Source organism: Buteo buteo, chromosome 5 (assembly GCF_964188355.1).
Source record: "Buteo buteo chromosome 5, bButBut1.hap1.1, whole genome shotgun sequence".
Taxonomy (NCBI): domain Eukaryota; kingdom Metazoa; phylum Chordata; class Aves; order Accipitriformes; family Accipitridae; genus Buteo; species Buteo buteo.
Window position 1 is genome coordinate 49745439 of NC_134175.1, and position 15442 is coordinate 49760880.

Sequence of the window (15442 nt, forward strand, 5' to 3'; positions counted from 1 at the left end):
CTGACAATATCTGACTTTCCAAATGCTCTTCTTGTCCCACCTTGAAAGGTCGCTCTCCTTCTGGATGGGTTTGGTGTACCCATACCTTATTGGTCTCTCCTAACACTGCATAAATTCATAGCTGTCCAGGACTTACTCAGCAAACTTTGGGTCATTCCATTGCTACCCCTACTGCTCCAACAGTCATCTTGGTCCTAAATTGGATTAACCACCACACCTGTTCTTGTCTGCTGCTAGTCCAAGGTCAAGTGTTTTGTTGTTTTGGGGTTTTTTTAATATGGATATTAAAAAACCCGACAAACAACATTAAACCTAGGCATCTCAGTCTTCACATTCACATAATATGGCATGACTGATGGTATTACAAGACTTGTCATTTCTGGCTCACTTTCCTCATTTCAGGTCTTCTCTCTCAGTATTTCTCCTAGTCACAAACCAGGCAAACAGAGAAGGCACGTAGAAGCTCACGCAGGCTACAACAAAGCTGATATTGGTAGCAATAGAAGAGAAGGAAAAGAGGAAAAAAAAAGGAGGAGAAAAAAAATATTTCCTCTCTTGGCAAGTGTTGTACTCATGTAATACAGGAATGACTTGGCTTGTTCATGGTCTTGCTTACTCCTGGCCTCATCAAATATTGAATCAAGCTTAATCTTTAATTCTGCATAATAAGGAACCAAGTAGTCCCTAACTTTATGCTTTTATCGATCAGCAGATTATCCCCACAGGAAGTGGTCAGAGTGGCTGGAATCCATGTTATCTACTAGTGTAAAGACAAAAGCTCTTCAGATGGGGAAATACTCAGATGTTAAGATATTACCAGTATTTAAAGTATCCATATTTATTGATCCAGTGTTTGAAACTATTTTACTCTTTAAACCTCTTCCCTCCTCTAGAAAATGAATTCATATATGACTTGAAAAAACCCACGATGCTAGATTTTAATAAGTCTGATCTGTGCATTTTCATTTCAAGTCTAAAATTCATCCCTATTGGCTAGTGTTGCAAGTCTCTCTTTACTTTTGCTGTGCCATGCTGTACCATTCCCACTGGCCTTCTGTTGCAGAACCCCTCTCTGTCCCACAGCCATGGGTCCACCTTGTCACCAAAGTTTCTTATCACTCATGTTCAATCCCTGTCCTCCCACTATTTTTCAGTGTCTTGAATCACTTTTCCCCACTCCTATTCCTCACCTCACAGTCCACAGGATATTATTTGCTCCCAGTTCCACCACATGTTTTATCTTCACACTTCCTTGTCAAACGCGATTTCAATCCTATGTCTCATACTCCTTTACCTGATTTCTGTCCTATTCCATAGCAACTGGAATAGCTTTCTTTCCTGAAAGTACTATCTCTTCCGTCACATAATTCCATTGCAAATAATGGAAAAGGGGCAGATGGAGGACATCTCCACAAGGATCAGCCTCATATTTCTAAACACAGGGGTTAAAGAAAAATTGTACCTCTACCAACTTCAGTCCTACTAACAAAAAAAAAAAAAAAAGACATTATAGACTGTGAATAAATGCCAAATCTAAAAAAAAATTGATAGTGGTGACCATGAGAAACTTTCAGTCACCAAATAAGGTGAATTTCACATTAAAACTGTGAGAGTTGGCCAACTGTTACCAGTCTCAGGCAGTCCAGGGAGCTTACAGCCCTGGAACAGCTATGCTAGCCTCGATTATGTGGAGGCTATAACGGAAACCCTTTTTGTACCGAGCACCAAACAGCATAGCAGTGGAGAAGGTCTCCACATTTCAAGAGCCTTTTTGTGTTACTTGCACTTTTGCCATCTCCTCCTTGTAGCTTCATCTCCTGCTAGCCATCCAGATACCATGGTGACACACTGCTGCCACGACGAGGAGGGTGAGTGGTGTCCAGGTGCCACTGGGATAATGGCCTTTGACAACAGATGGTTATAATATTACATTACACCCTTGGCACCATGGCTTACTGACTGGACTGGTAAAATTCCACACAGTGTTTTGGAGCTTTCTTGGGTCTCCCGTTCTCTAATCATGGTCTGCAGAAGCAAAGCGCTGCTCTCATGGCAGTCGGGAAATGACCTGGTGATGGGTTTAGCATAAAGATGGTACACCTCTCCTCTCCCAAAGCTGAGCTGGTTTGGGCTCATCCAGTGTAACAGCAATTGTACACTTTGCAGAGCATTTAGAATCTTAAAATGTATGGAAAATTAAAAGAAAGCTACAATATAGTACTTCTGAATCCCCCCACATACTGTTTTTCTTTTTCAAAACAGAACTTTTTGTAAAAATATTGCAAGTCCGGAAAATCCTTTACATTACACAGCTCTTAGAACACCAGGTAAAATAATTTATGGCAAATTATTCTCAAGTCTCAGTCTTCCTAATATTATCCTGCTGTTTCACAGAGACATATATATCTCCTGTATATTGTACAGGCCTTCAGAATCTGATGCTATTCTCAGAAAAATAAATGGAATGGGAAATGAATATAAGCATTTTAAATGTCATATATACATTTGCCATTGCCTAACAAAAAAGGAAAATAGGTAAAAAGCTGAAGCTGATAATGTCCAGAGACTGTAATGCAGAATATCATCAAAAAGAGCCAATTCCAGTGATTTTGCTGGAGCCATTCTAGGATTCTACTGCAGGTTCGGAAAAATGGAGTGAAGGAGTAAAATGAATATATTTCTATATGGGGTTTGAGAATAACATAGCCACATTTTTTGCTTTCGGTTGCTATTCAAGAATCTTAGCACAGTTCTTAATCGTAGCGTTTAAGTGCCTTTGTTAGTCCATTGTGTGTTAAATAATGTCATTACAATTGTTATGCTTACACACCAAGTTTTGCCAAAATCCCCCACTCGCTGCTTCTTCATTAAATAACAACAAACTGTGAGGGTTAGTTCTGCATCAGCACTTCAATTTCCTCATGAAAAATTGGCCTTCTTTTTTCTTGGCTTGTGAGCACCCCAACCAATATCACTCATGCCTTGTTATACAACAAAAGGAAATAACGGCGCCTGCAACAGCAATCTGGCTTCGCCTGCCCGTGCTGGATGCCATTTTGACTCGTGCAGCCCAGGCAGCGCGCGTTCCTCCCTCGTCGCCTTTGCGGACACAGGACGAGGTCTCAATCTCCCAAATTGACTGGAACGGGGACGGTACGCGAACACACTGGCTAGGTGGGTGCAGAGAAGCGTACGGGCTACAAAGAGGCGTGGAAATAATCATTGCATCCCTTTTGCATCCGATTTTTCTTGTGGGGGTAATGACAACAGAGAGGGATAAATGACAAGCACTGAACGTGCGTTATATGTGTCTTGCTGCTTGCCGAAGCAAAGCTCTAATCATGCAACGAGGTGAGTACGTTTGGACCTGGCACCTACGTGTCTTGGGAACTTCTGTAGGACCCTGTGCACGCACGCACCTCCACATCTTCCTTATCAATTCTGGGGTGCAGATCTGTTGGTATGCTGGTAAGGAAATTGATAAGCCACTGAAATCAGGTCTACAAGAATTTAACATATTTGTAGTTCAGCAATTAAAGATGTGCTTTATTTAAAACACAGAGTCACTTGACTATAGAGTGTTCATCAACAAGAAGTCCTAACCTCACATGAGATTTCTTTATCATTAGATGAGCAATAATTGGTCTAAACAGCAGCTCCATTGACTTCAGTGGCACCGTTCACGCATCTACATAAGCATAAGCGTAAATACTTTACTAGCTCTGGACCAAACCCAAAGCCTTTTGTGCACCTTTAAAGTTGGAACCCGTGAGACCCGGAGCGATACCTGAGAAGTGCCAAAAGCCCTCAACTCCTTACTCAGCAAATCACTCCACCAGATCAATCTCAATCAACGTGGACCTGCACCAAAGATGTCAAAAGAACAAGATGTCACTGGCTTCAGAGGAGGTAGGATTGGGACAAAAGCCAATTTTTTTTTTGAAAAATTTTTTTTTTTTTTTTTTTTGGCTGTTATCTAACAAAAAGCAGAGGGAGATTTTCAACTGAACTCCCTAAGTGGAAGTTGGTGACAAACACCTTTCACACATTCCTTTTTCTGGAAGAAGTGAGGGAAGGTGGCTCAGTGGCTTACATGCTAATCTTCTACTGCTGGAACTATAGATCAGATGGCAGTTGGTAATTTTTAGCACAGCTCTTGTTTAGCTCAACACAGACACAGAAAATGAAGCACTCATTTGCTGACTAGAAAATCACAGTTGAGGTCGATTGATGAAGCAGTGCAAAGAAGCCTGTTCTGTCCCCAGCTTGTGGATAAACAATACCAACCATCACCCTTCACTAGTTATATATTCAACTCTTGAATATTTAAAAATCCAGCTAAGCTACTATATGGATTACCAGCAATTTGTAGGGAAAGTGTCAGATTATTTTACATTTAGTAACACTCGAAGCAGCCAAGCTGCCCTATGTGTCTAACACAGAATAAAATCATTACAGAGGAAGGGGGGGGGGGGGGGGGGGGGAGAAAAAAAAGAAACCCAAGCAATACCAAAAAGTGCATTAAATGATAAACCATGGAAGTGGATTTTCCATTACTCTGTAAAACCTTAGGAGGCCATAAGTTAACTGAAGCAAGCAGAACAAAAAAAAACAAAAAACAAAACAAAAAAAATGAAGCAAGGAAGGTACCATAGCTACTTTCTTGAAAACAAAACCAATCTTTTCATTCCTGCCATTTGTTAGAATTCTTCCTCCAGGCAAGCTGGACAGCTGCACTAGTAGGTTTTTTAGTCATGGGTTGTAAGCCCCACCTGGCTAGATTTGTTTAGCAGACAGCTGGCAGAATGAAATAAAAAGAACAGGGACATACAAACTGCTTCCAAAACAAAAAGCCGAAAGAATACTTTTTGGATGCTTTAGCTTTCGCTGAGTTTATTGGGTGTATGTTTGGGGGAGATTCTTCCCTTAATTTTTATTGTCCCCCATCTCTCTGCATCCCAAAAGTATTAAAACAAGGCAAAGCGAGACTGCAGGGTGCATTAAGCAGATCAAAAAGAAAGGGAAAAGCCCCATCTCAGCCTATTTATTTTGTACATATGCACACATATATGAATGTATATCCACACATACACACAGTCTCCCTCAATTATGGTTTACAGTTCCCCAAGACTGACATTGGTTTTAAATTAACTTCTCTTCTTATTCTTTTCTCTTTTTTTTTTTTCTGTTGGCAACTTTCTTCCTCTATTTTCTAAAGCCAATAAGATAGATTTTCTTCATCTGGAATGTTCTTTCTAGCTTAAAGATAAGAAGGAGTTTAAAATTGTGGGAATGGCATCCCTCCTGCATCTGTTTCTCTCACAAACCTATCAAATATCTAATTTTTGGCATTACTGCTGGCTCCAACAGGGGATGACATAAACCAGCTTTGTGGTTACATGTTTCACTTTTAATCTCATGAAAATGAAAATCAGTGCTGAAATGTCCCTTTACATGTGACAATGTGGGACTCTTTTCCAAAAACCAAAGGAAAGGGGCGTTACCCTGGTTAAGCCTAATATACAGCATATGTATAAATTTGCTTTTAGTTTGGATTTAGCTTGATCCTAGCAGAGGCATTTCAGGACTTTTTGAAATTATTATTACTATTATTATTTTGGTTTACTGCAGAGATTTGAAACAATTTTGAAAGTATCACAGTCACTACACAAAGGAAGATGTACAATAAATGTAAGATAGTAATCAGCAGATGAGCAGGCTGTTATGTGACAACAAATCTTCTGCAAGTAATATCATTTTCCACACAGCTCTATGGTCACATTCCCTTGACATGTTTCTGTAGTTAGTGTGAAGGGAATCTGGTTTTTGCATGAGTTCTTTATTAAGAGCTAATATAGTAATACTGGATGTACGACTACGAACCAAGATGGCTCGGATACCGTCTTGATTGGAGAAACTTTATGAAAACAAACTCCAAATGTTTCAAAATAAAAATCCGCCTTGACCCTATTTGAAAGGGAACACGTGCAAAAAAAAAAAAAAGAATATTTACGCTTATGGTATGACCAGTACCTATGAAACCCAGATGATCTGAGGTTGAAAGAAGCCCAAGCTAGCCTGAAATGCAAGCCTACTTTTACATTCTGTGGAAACGTAACAAATATTAGCCACAGGAAGGCCCTGAAACCAATCTAAGCCGTTCCATAGCACAGCACTTGCCCTCCCGAGCAGAAGCCGTTCTTGGCTGCCCTCCATCTCTGCCTATACGTCTCCACCGAGCGTAGACTCCACGGAGCCTGGCGGGATACGTGCGTTTGAGAGTCCTTGCTTTACCCAAAACATCAGTATCGATATCATATGCTTAAACAGGAGTAGGAGCCCTGTAGCACCTAATCTCCCGGGCTCAGGGAAACCCAACGCCCTCCCCAGGGACAGAAAGCGGGGCCTGTCCACGCTTCCATCACGTATGAAATCCAACTCTCCGCCAGCGAGCAGCAGGAAAACAGCATTTGGAGGGGGTAATATCTGTCACTCAAGGTGCCTTCGTGGCCGTCCTGGCCAATCTAGTCTTTGCAACAGCTTCCTCCTCCACTTAATGGGTATTTATTAAATAAATGCCCAACTATTTGATAGAAAATACACAACCATGCATCTTTTGAGGTCCTTCTGTTGATCTGTTGAAGGCAAAACCTATTAAATCCTCTGCATAGTCCTACGCAACCCTCCCAGGCTCCGGCTGAAAGAAGAAGTCGTGCTAATTTTGTGTCTCTCGAATTTCTTGGGTTAACTCTCTATAAGAATTCACCCTGCCCTAGATGAACCTGCAACTCGGCCAACTTCTTTACTAAAGAAAATTGATTCTTGTTTACTTCTTTCAATAAAAAGAATCATGATGAATTTTAATAGGCTCACCCCCCACTGCTATAAGATCTCCCTCCTTTGGCTGCGTGAGCTTTGAAATACGTAAATCAGAAATAAGCCTGTATTTAAAGAAAAAGATGATGAAGAAGAAATTCCAGAAGTTTAAAGCTCATCATTAATACTTGGCCAAACATCCATGTTTTCTTCCTGTGTACCTCACCCCAACAAACACTTTCTATATTATGAAAGACCTGCCTGTAAACTGATCTCTGCTTTTTAGCTGGATGCCTAATGATGGCTAAACAACTGAAAGTGTTTCATATTTATGTTGGAAGATTAACATAACTCATTTCAACTCTGTTGAACGGACACATTTTACTCAGGAGAGAAATATTAAAAAAACCCCAACAAAATCCACAAATGCTGAGGGAAAAGGGACATCAACTCTTAAAAATATTTCCTAGTATTACCATTCGTATGGCATAAACAAACAGGCAGAGTGCATACATATTGGCCCCAGTCCTGTAATTTGGATGACAAGGGAGATCCTTTTGCCTAGGCAGTGCAAAACTAATTTCACCGCACTGGCACATAATGCAATGTGATTGCTCCCTCAGTTTTATATTACAAGGTCACTGGAGCAAAAATTTTTGTGGTTTGTACAGTACCAAGCACTCCAAGAAAACTTATTATATAATGATGTTATATTTAGTATAAATAAACCCATACCTACTATATAATATGGGGGAAAATACTTTATTTGTCTGACGTAGGGACTCTGCGAAAATGTTGAGGACATTTTGTAGAAAACCAGCCTTTGATAAAGAAATTTTGCTCATTTCTTATAGTACAAAATTTACTTTTCTTTCCTGAGAACTCCCAAACATTTGGAAACTTTAAACTGAAGTATTTCCATACATGGATTATTTTTCTTCGTGCATCAAAGAACTGAATCCGGAATTCAACTTTTAACAATTCGGACAAACAGAACGTTACAATGTGGCTAAATCATTCAATATTGCAACCCTATTAATGCTAAACTGTTGATCACTTCAATAAGCAAAAGACGTTGCTTTTCCTTGGCTCTTCCAGCATCACCCAGACCTCTGCTGAGATGTTCAGTTCAGTCTTGCCCAATGTAGAACTGGTTTGTAATTTTTAAAATAAAACCTTTGAAATGCCACAGTTGATTCTACTTCAGTTCAGAACAGATCTACTCAATATTATACAAAATAAGCTTTTCTTTTTTATTAAAAATACTTTCAAAACAATTATAGAAATTCTGTCAACATGTTTATTTACCAAAACACAAGCCTATAAAAATGATGGGTGTTCCCACAACTGCCTCAATAATAAAAGTTCATGTTTTCCTTTATAAAAAGCTATGCAACAACAACAAACACTTTTTTCCATTCTATCTTTTTCCACTCCAAGCAGAGAGTTTTATCTGGCAATAACAACTGGGCTCACTTCCTTCAGCACCTGTATTTTCTGAGAAGCCAGTAAAACAAGTACTCATTCAGCTTCATGTGTGAGTTTTAATGTAATCTCAGCCTCAACTGATGTGACTTTGGAACCAAAGTGTTTTGATTTTTTTTTTTTTTTTTTACTTTTATCTCATATGTTTAATACCAGCACAGTTACATCCCCCAACGTTTTATGGGGCATATACAGCACCAGGCAGCTAGTAACTTTATGCACTGATTGCATATGTATGCATTGCACCAGACTTTAGGACTGTAGCTGAAATAACTCATTCATAATTACGGAAGGACTTGGAAACTTCATCTTGCTTCTCTTCAGCTTCATTTTACCCCAGATGACCCCTGAACAGTACATTTTGAAATACCTTTCCATATTATTGTTTAGATACTTCATTTGCTCAGTAAAAGTAATATAAAATGGTGCCCTTCATCCTCATTAAGATGAGCGACAATATCCATGCAAAACTGACGCACACATGGTTTGAGATGTAAACGATCCAAAATGAACACTATCAAAAGGTAACGAAGTATGGCAATCTTGATTTGGAAACGCAAAGGCTACCCTGTAATCATTGCAGTTAAACCGCTCGGGTTCAAGGTAGGCATATACTTGTTGAAATGTGTCCTCCATCAGCTCCATCCCACAATTTTACCCAAATGATGCTTCACGTGATACAGTCCTACTTCGGTGGATATCATAACCCGCACCAGGAGACCCAGCTCAGCTACTGGAATTTACTCTCCCAAAAACGAGCGTGCAAGAGGACGCTGGGCTACGTGCACAGGCACACGCGTCTCCCCAACCCATGCCGTATAACTGGGTATTTACAGAACTCACTTCCCGGAGCAAAACACAAAGCAGCTCTTCTCAGCAGACCCGGCCGCAAGCACGGCGCTGGCGCCGGTGTCGGTTTGAAGGCAGCACCCACATCAACGTTGTAATGAGAGTCAAATCCCATGTAATTTACACATTAAAAGGAGAGAGCAATGCATGAAAAAATCAGTTTGGCTAATGAAAAAATCAGTTTGTCTAATGAATTTAAAGTCCCTAATCAAATATTGGCAGGAAAGATATTTAGAAACTCTCCTAATGTCATCCAGCTAATTCTCCCCATTCCAACTAGAAGGGAAAGCAGTTGACTTTTATTCCCCGCTGAACCTCCCGCCCTCGAATCACCAGAAAGACCCTGTACTGAAGAGTATAATTAAGGCAGATTAGGGCAGATTTAGCTGTCAGTTATACCAGTATGGCACAGGTAATTCCTTTTACTTCAGAGGTTGCATGACAGCCCAGAAGCCACAGTCTGACACTCCAGGTAGGTAATGTACCTTCTGGAGAGACTTTCCCAGTATGGACGACTCTTTGAAAATATTTTTTCCTTAGCTGGTAAGTACACCCATAGCAAAACAAATATCAAAGCACACGCTGCCAAAGTACAGGGGAACCTGTGCTCCTGGGTCGCTGCCTCTACTAGGTTAACTTGGACTTTTAGCTTCCGACTTTTTTCCTCCAGAAGATTTTTTAAGGAACTTGTCAATTAAAGTATTAGTTTATAGGAAGGAAAAAAAAAAAAGCCAAACCAAAAAACCAACAAGAACAAAAAAACCCCCTCAAATTAGTATGTCCTATAAAGCATTCATTTTCCCATCACCCATCAACCTCTGTTATTACCTTCCTTGGATCTTGCCCATCTGCCTCTGCTGGTTTTGTCCTTCTTCCCTTCCTACTTTCTGCCATTCTCCTTGATAGTATCGCCCTGGTGTCCTCTCATCCCCAGCCATCAGCCCCCCCCTTTGTGCTGCACCCTGACTCTGGAGTCACCACTGACCCAGACCATGCCCTTGTCCCGTTACCTCTCGCTCCATCGTCCTACCCTTCATTCCTCCACACCCTTCTTCCCTCTTGTGTTTCACCTCTTTCCTTTCACCTTTTCATATCGCCTGGGTTTGGGGAGGGAAGCACTGCGAAGACAGGCAGGACAGACTTCCTATTCTCAGCTCTGGCAAGAGCCTCATCCTGACTGCCAGCAACGTGATTAAAGAAAACAACCACACAAATGAAAAAGTTGATCGCTTTACCAGTGTCTTCATCTGTGTACAACCCATTCCCTAAAGGACAAATTTCTTCCGATATATAACACACACCTCTCTTTATACACTACCTACTGTTACTTTTTTTTTTGCACATGACATTTGAAATATCTCTAAAACAACAACGTCCCAAGGCTGGTAAAAGTTTTTTTTATTTTATTTATTAATAGCATCTGATATAAGGCTTTCTTGGATAACTGACTGCTGATCCCCAAAGGATGAAAACCTAAGCATACAAGAAACTAGTCCAATGAGAATATACAGGGCAATATCATCCACCAATATTAGGAAATCCATGAAGTTCATTGTATCACACACAGAATATTCCAACAAGAAGAACTGGGAGAGGAAGAAGTCAAACAAAAGAAAAATTAAAGGATTACCATTGAACGTCATAGCTAGCACCATCTTGCTGGGCAATGCTTTATTAGTAGGCTGCAGTTTTGATGATGGCCTTTTATTGTTTTTTGTGGTAACACTTTATTTTAAGTATCTTATCATTATGAATTCATTTAGTATTGATTGCAGTGGCTCTGATCATAAAGAATTAATTTGGCATGCCATGAATGTCATATGCATTCATATAAAAAAAAATTTGCTTTAATTCAAGATTAATTAATACGGCAAAATGTTATTGCTTTTGCAATATCACCATCTTAATTCATCTCATTTTTTTCAGTAGTTCAGAAGCCCATTCTTAGTACTTTTACCAGAGTTTCTTCATTTTTACACAAGTTTTTTTAAAGAGTAACTAGAAGCCTTTTTTATTTCTTCAAGATTTGGGGATGAGGGTTTAAAACCCAAAAATCTCCCAGAGTGCCTAACGGTCCCAAATCTCATGCATTTATTGCACTAACTAGACTAAGCAGGTTTTCATACCTAACTGGTGATACTGGAACAAGCAAAGGTAATTTAAAGCTTGTATTTCTTCCCAGTCCAACAGAAAGACTTGTGGCCTGAGTGAGAGCTGGCAAACACAGAAGGGATTACCTGTGACTTCAAACCCTCTGTAGATATGTCAAAACACACTCTGAGCCTTGACTAAAAGCAGGTATGTGCTTTGGATGCTATGTCTCATTGCATCTGTTACAGGCAACGTGTCAGCCGCGTCTCCATCCGGCTGCTTCTGACCGTGATGCAACATGACACAGTTTGATAACAAAAGGATGTAATACACCATAATGACTCCAGGCAGGCAATTGCAACACGATGGGATGTGCTGCCATGTAGTAGCAGGTGACATACCTCTTCAATCAGTCATGGACTAATCGCTAAAGCCTCCAGTTTAGGTTCACTTTGGAAAAAATCCTAAAGTCTTGATGATTATTTTCATCTGAACGTTTCAATATTGCTTCCTGCTGCATTCACCCTGGCTTCTCTTCACTGTTGCTGAATTTCCAGGTAGCAGCTGAAGCTATACAAAACAAAAACCAACAAAAAAAACCCAACCCAAAACCAATAAATGCTTGGTATCTGGGCTGTGCACAAGCTGATCCTCTTTGCTAGGGAATATGCACGCATTCACCCTTAAAAATTAACAAAGAGAATGCTGCGAAGGTAAGAGGCTATTCTTTATTTGTGCTATGGGAAGCAATAATGGAGATTTACAGTTCTTCAATACAGCAAAGGATTTCCCAGAATGCTGACTAACTGAACCACTCTGTACTTTATTGATGTACCAACGCACTGAAAACACAGGTTTATTAATAAATAGCTTGACTGAAGCGTAAAATGTAGAAGGAGCCTGGAGAAGGACACCATCTCTATGAAAAACAGGGAAGTATGGGGAAAAAAAACCCACAAAAACCAAAAAATACACTTACTGTATGGGACTGAAGAAATATGATCAGGAGATTAACTTTGGGGATGAGGAGAGAAATTCAAGTGCCTGGGGAAAACACTGAAGAGTGCAGGGAGATCTATGGGAGGTCTGCGCCTGCAAAACGTTTCCCCTCCTGTTTCTGATTTGCGTAGCTTTAACCATCCTGCCATTTAATTAATTTCTTTTGTAAAGAGTGTCACAGATGTAAAAATCTACTTCTAAAAAAATAAAAAGAACCAAAAAAACAACCAACCCAACCCTGGTGCAGATATATATAAAATGTCAGACCCGGGTTTTATTGCAAGCAGCCTTGACGGAAAGCAAGCAAGCTCAGGGCCACTGGCAGGGGACGAGATCCACTTGTACCTCTGTGAGCTCTGCTGTTTCCACATCCCTGGAGCATCCTTCGGGCATCACACCTCAGCCCCAGGCACGTGCTGGAGCAGCCTCCCCTCTACAGAAGCCAGCGGGTTTGGGGACAAAGCCACCCTCCCGTGCAGCCCACTACCATTTTTCCAGTGGACTTTCATTTGCTTGCATCTCAGCTGCCGGTACTTGGCCCCTGTTGCTCAGCAGGGCTCTGAGCAAAGTGAGAGGAATAGCGGGGGAAAACGTCCCTCGCATCTTCCCTTTCAACTTCAGGCAGCGTGGGGAAGTGTATCAATGTGTAGCAGATGTGCTGAGACCAAAGCGATCTCTTCCTCATGATTACAGTTGGTTATACCTGGGGATGCGCAATTTAATTCAGGCACAAATGTGCAAAGGAGAGTGGTACTAAAGTAAAATAAGTGGTACTAAAGGCTTTGTTCCGTGCGCAGTAATATAGTGTTTTATTTCACTAGACCTGGCTCACACATAAAGAAAAGAGGCACAGTTTGATACATGCCTTCTCCGATGAGTACTGCTAAGTAAGTGTATTTGTTCTCAGTGCTGTTGTCATAAATATCATGAAATTTCTTATTTGAAGTTGGGAACTAATGATTCTTTCTCCTCAATGTGCTACAGTGACTCTGCACCCTATTGTTTTCTACCATTTGAGAATGCCCAAAGATGTCATTATAACTTCATGTATCAATATTAAACCTTTGCAAACAGTTGACTAAATGAGCAGTTATCTTTGTGTCTGAAAATAGTGTACCTTTTTTTTTTTTTTAAACTTCATTTATCAGTAACTAGGTGTAGTCAATTGTTCTCCAGTATTGATCACAATATCTATAGCAGTCACAGAGTACCTTTGCTCAAGGTCATTGTAAGGTCGAGTTATGATCAATATGAATTGACTGCCTGCAAATAAATTTAAGTAGCTGACATAACTGAAAGGAGTACCTATTTAAAATTAAGGTGGACCATGTGTCCCTGTGTTAGAAAGGCTCACGGACTACATAAGCACAGAGGAGGTACAAGTCGTCTGAACGTGCACCGCCACTTCACCAGTTTTTCCTGCAATTAGAGGTGGATAACTATGGATCTCATCCTGAAAATGTTTACTCCTGGGAGTAAAAAACCCCCATATTCTTCAGTCTTAATCTGTAATGAACTGACTCACTTAGGATCAGACCCACTGCCTTGGAAGTAAGTTAATATTAAAACAGTATATGGAGGGTCTCTATTGCTGTGCTCCATTTCCCATAGGCTTTCTGTACTCCCTGGTCTGTAGAGAATCCAAAGATGGCCAAACTTTTCCAACATCAATACCTACACCTTGTTCTTCAATCCCTACTTAAACATCTATGTCTACGGGCAGCCATATTGGGGGGGGGGGGGGGGGGGGGGGGCAGAAGAGAGGAAAAAACACAAAAAAAAACCCAAACCAAAAAAAACCAAACCAAAAAAACCTGAGCAGAATAAGTATATTAAACCACAATGGGCTCAGACAACATTAGCCAAGGGAGAGATGTCCCAGGTGAGATGCTCTGGGAGAAGACCTGTGATCAGGTCGCTGGCCACTGGATGTCACTGCTGCCTACCCGAAGGTAGCCTACAAAGCACTTATGTGACTGTAAAAATTGTGGCTGTAGGAAGCAGTTTTGCTGGAAACATTCCACATAGTTAGGCAATTTCTAATTTCAGAAAAATAGGCTCATAAAGCTCAAGAAGGCAATACCCAACTTCAAGAGTAATTAGTTTCATTTGTTTGCTTCAGCTTTAGCTGAATGAGGAACACTAATAAAGAGTAAGTTTGGGGGTCGCAAGTAGTTCCAGAAAGTTGCAGCCATTGTGCTTTTACAAAGGATATCTTCAGCTGAGGTATTGCTTTCCAATCTCATTTGAAAGAACAAAACTAAACCCTCACCTTGGAAAATTCTCCTATTTCTATCAGCCCGTACCTGCAGGAAGAGTATATTTAGTTTAGCTTGCCTGAAGGAGGAACCACCACTGCTCCCAACCTTTGCAACCAACTACGCATCATGAGCCCCACTGGACCAAAAATAATCTGACCAATAACGAGGAAAGATCTGGCCCACATCTGAAAAAGATAATCTGAAATTATTGTCTATATTTAGATTATAGAGTCTATATTATTATTGTTGTTATTAATTGAAGCCATTCATCTTGGTTCGTCACATTAGTGCAGCAGCTCTGCGGGTGGGATTTATGTGACCAAATGCAGATGTCTATCTTGCAGACATCTGAGCTAGGCTCTTCTCACATTCAGGCTAGAAAAAGAGATGCCATTAATGTGGGATTAACCTCATCCTAAAGCAGATATAAAAACAAGCCAGATGAAATGCATTTTAAAGGATCTATTTCTCCCTGTTGGTTTAAAGCAAGCCCAAATTGACTGGCTCTGATCTAGACATCTAAAGCCAGGTGAATTCATTCTCACTCCCTCTGCCTGAGCTAAAAGCAAGCTGTTAAGGAAAAGAAAAATAGGATGTTTCGGGTGTTTGGAGCAGGAGAACTAGTACAGCTCCTGTTAGGATCAGAGCTCTGTGTCAATTCATACCTCCAGAAGGATGCCTTAAGTCTTCCCATGAAACGCTCTAGAAATGGGAGCTCGGATCACAGGGATATCAGTAGCGTGAGGCTTCCCAAGACAGCCGAGCCCTCACAGACTGCTTCTGCTAGAGGTCTTACCCTGTTAGCTCCTAGTCACAGCTGCCTGTTTCGAACCCTCCTTGCTGGGTTCCTTTTCTCACAGCTGTGCATGCTGAACCAGACCACCAAGGGGTTGGACAAGTACCAGACCTCATGCAGGAGAAAGCATGGGAATGCACAGCCA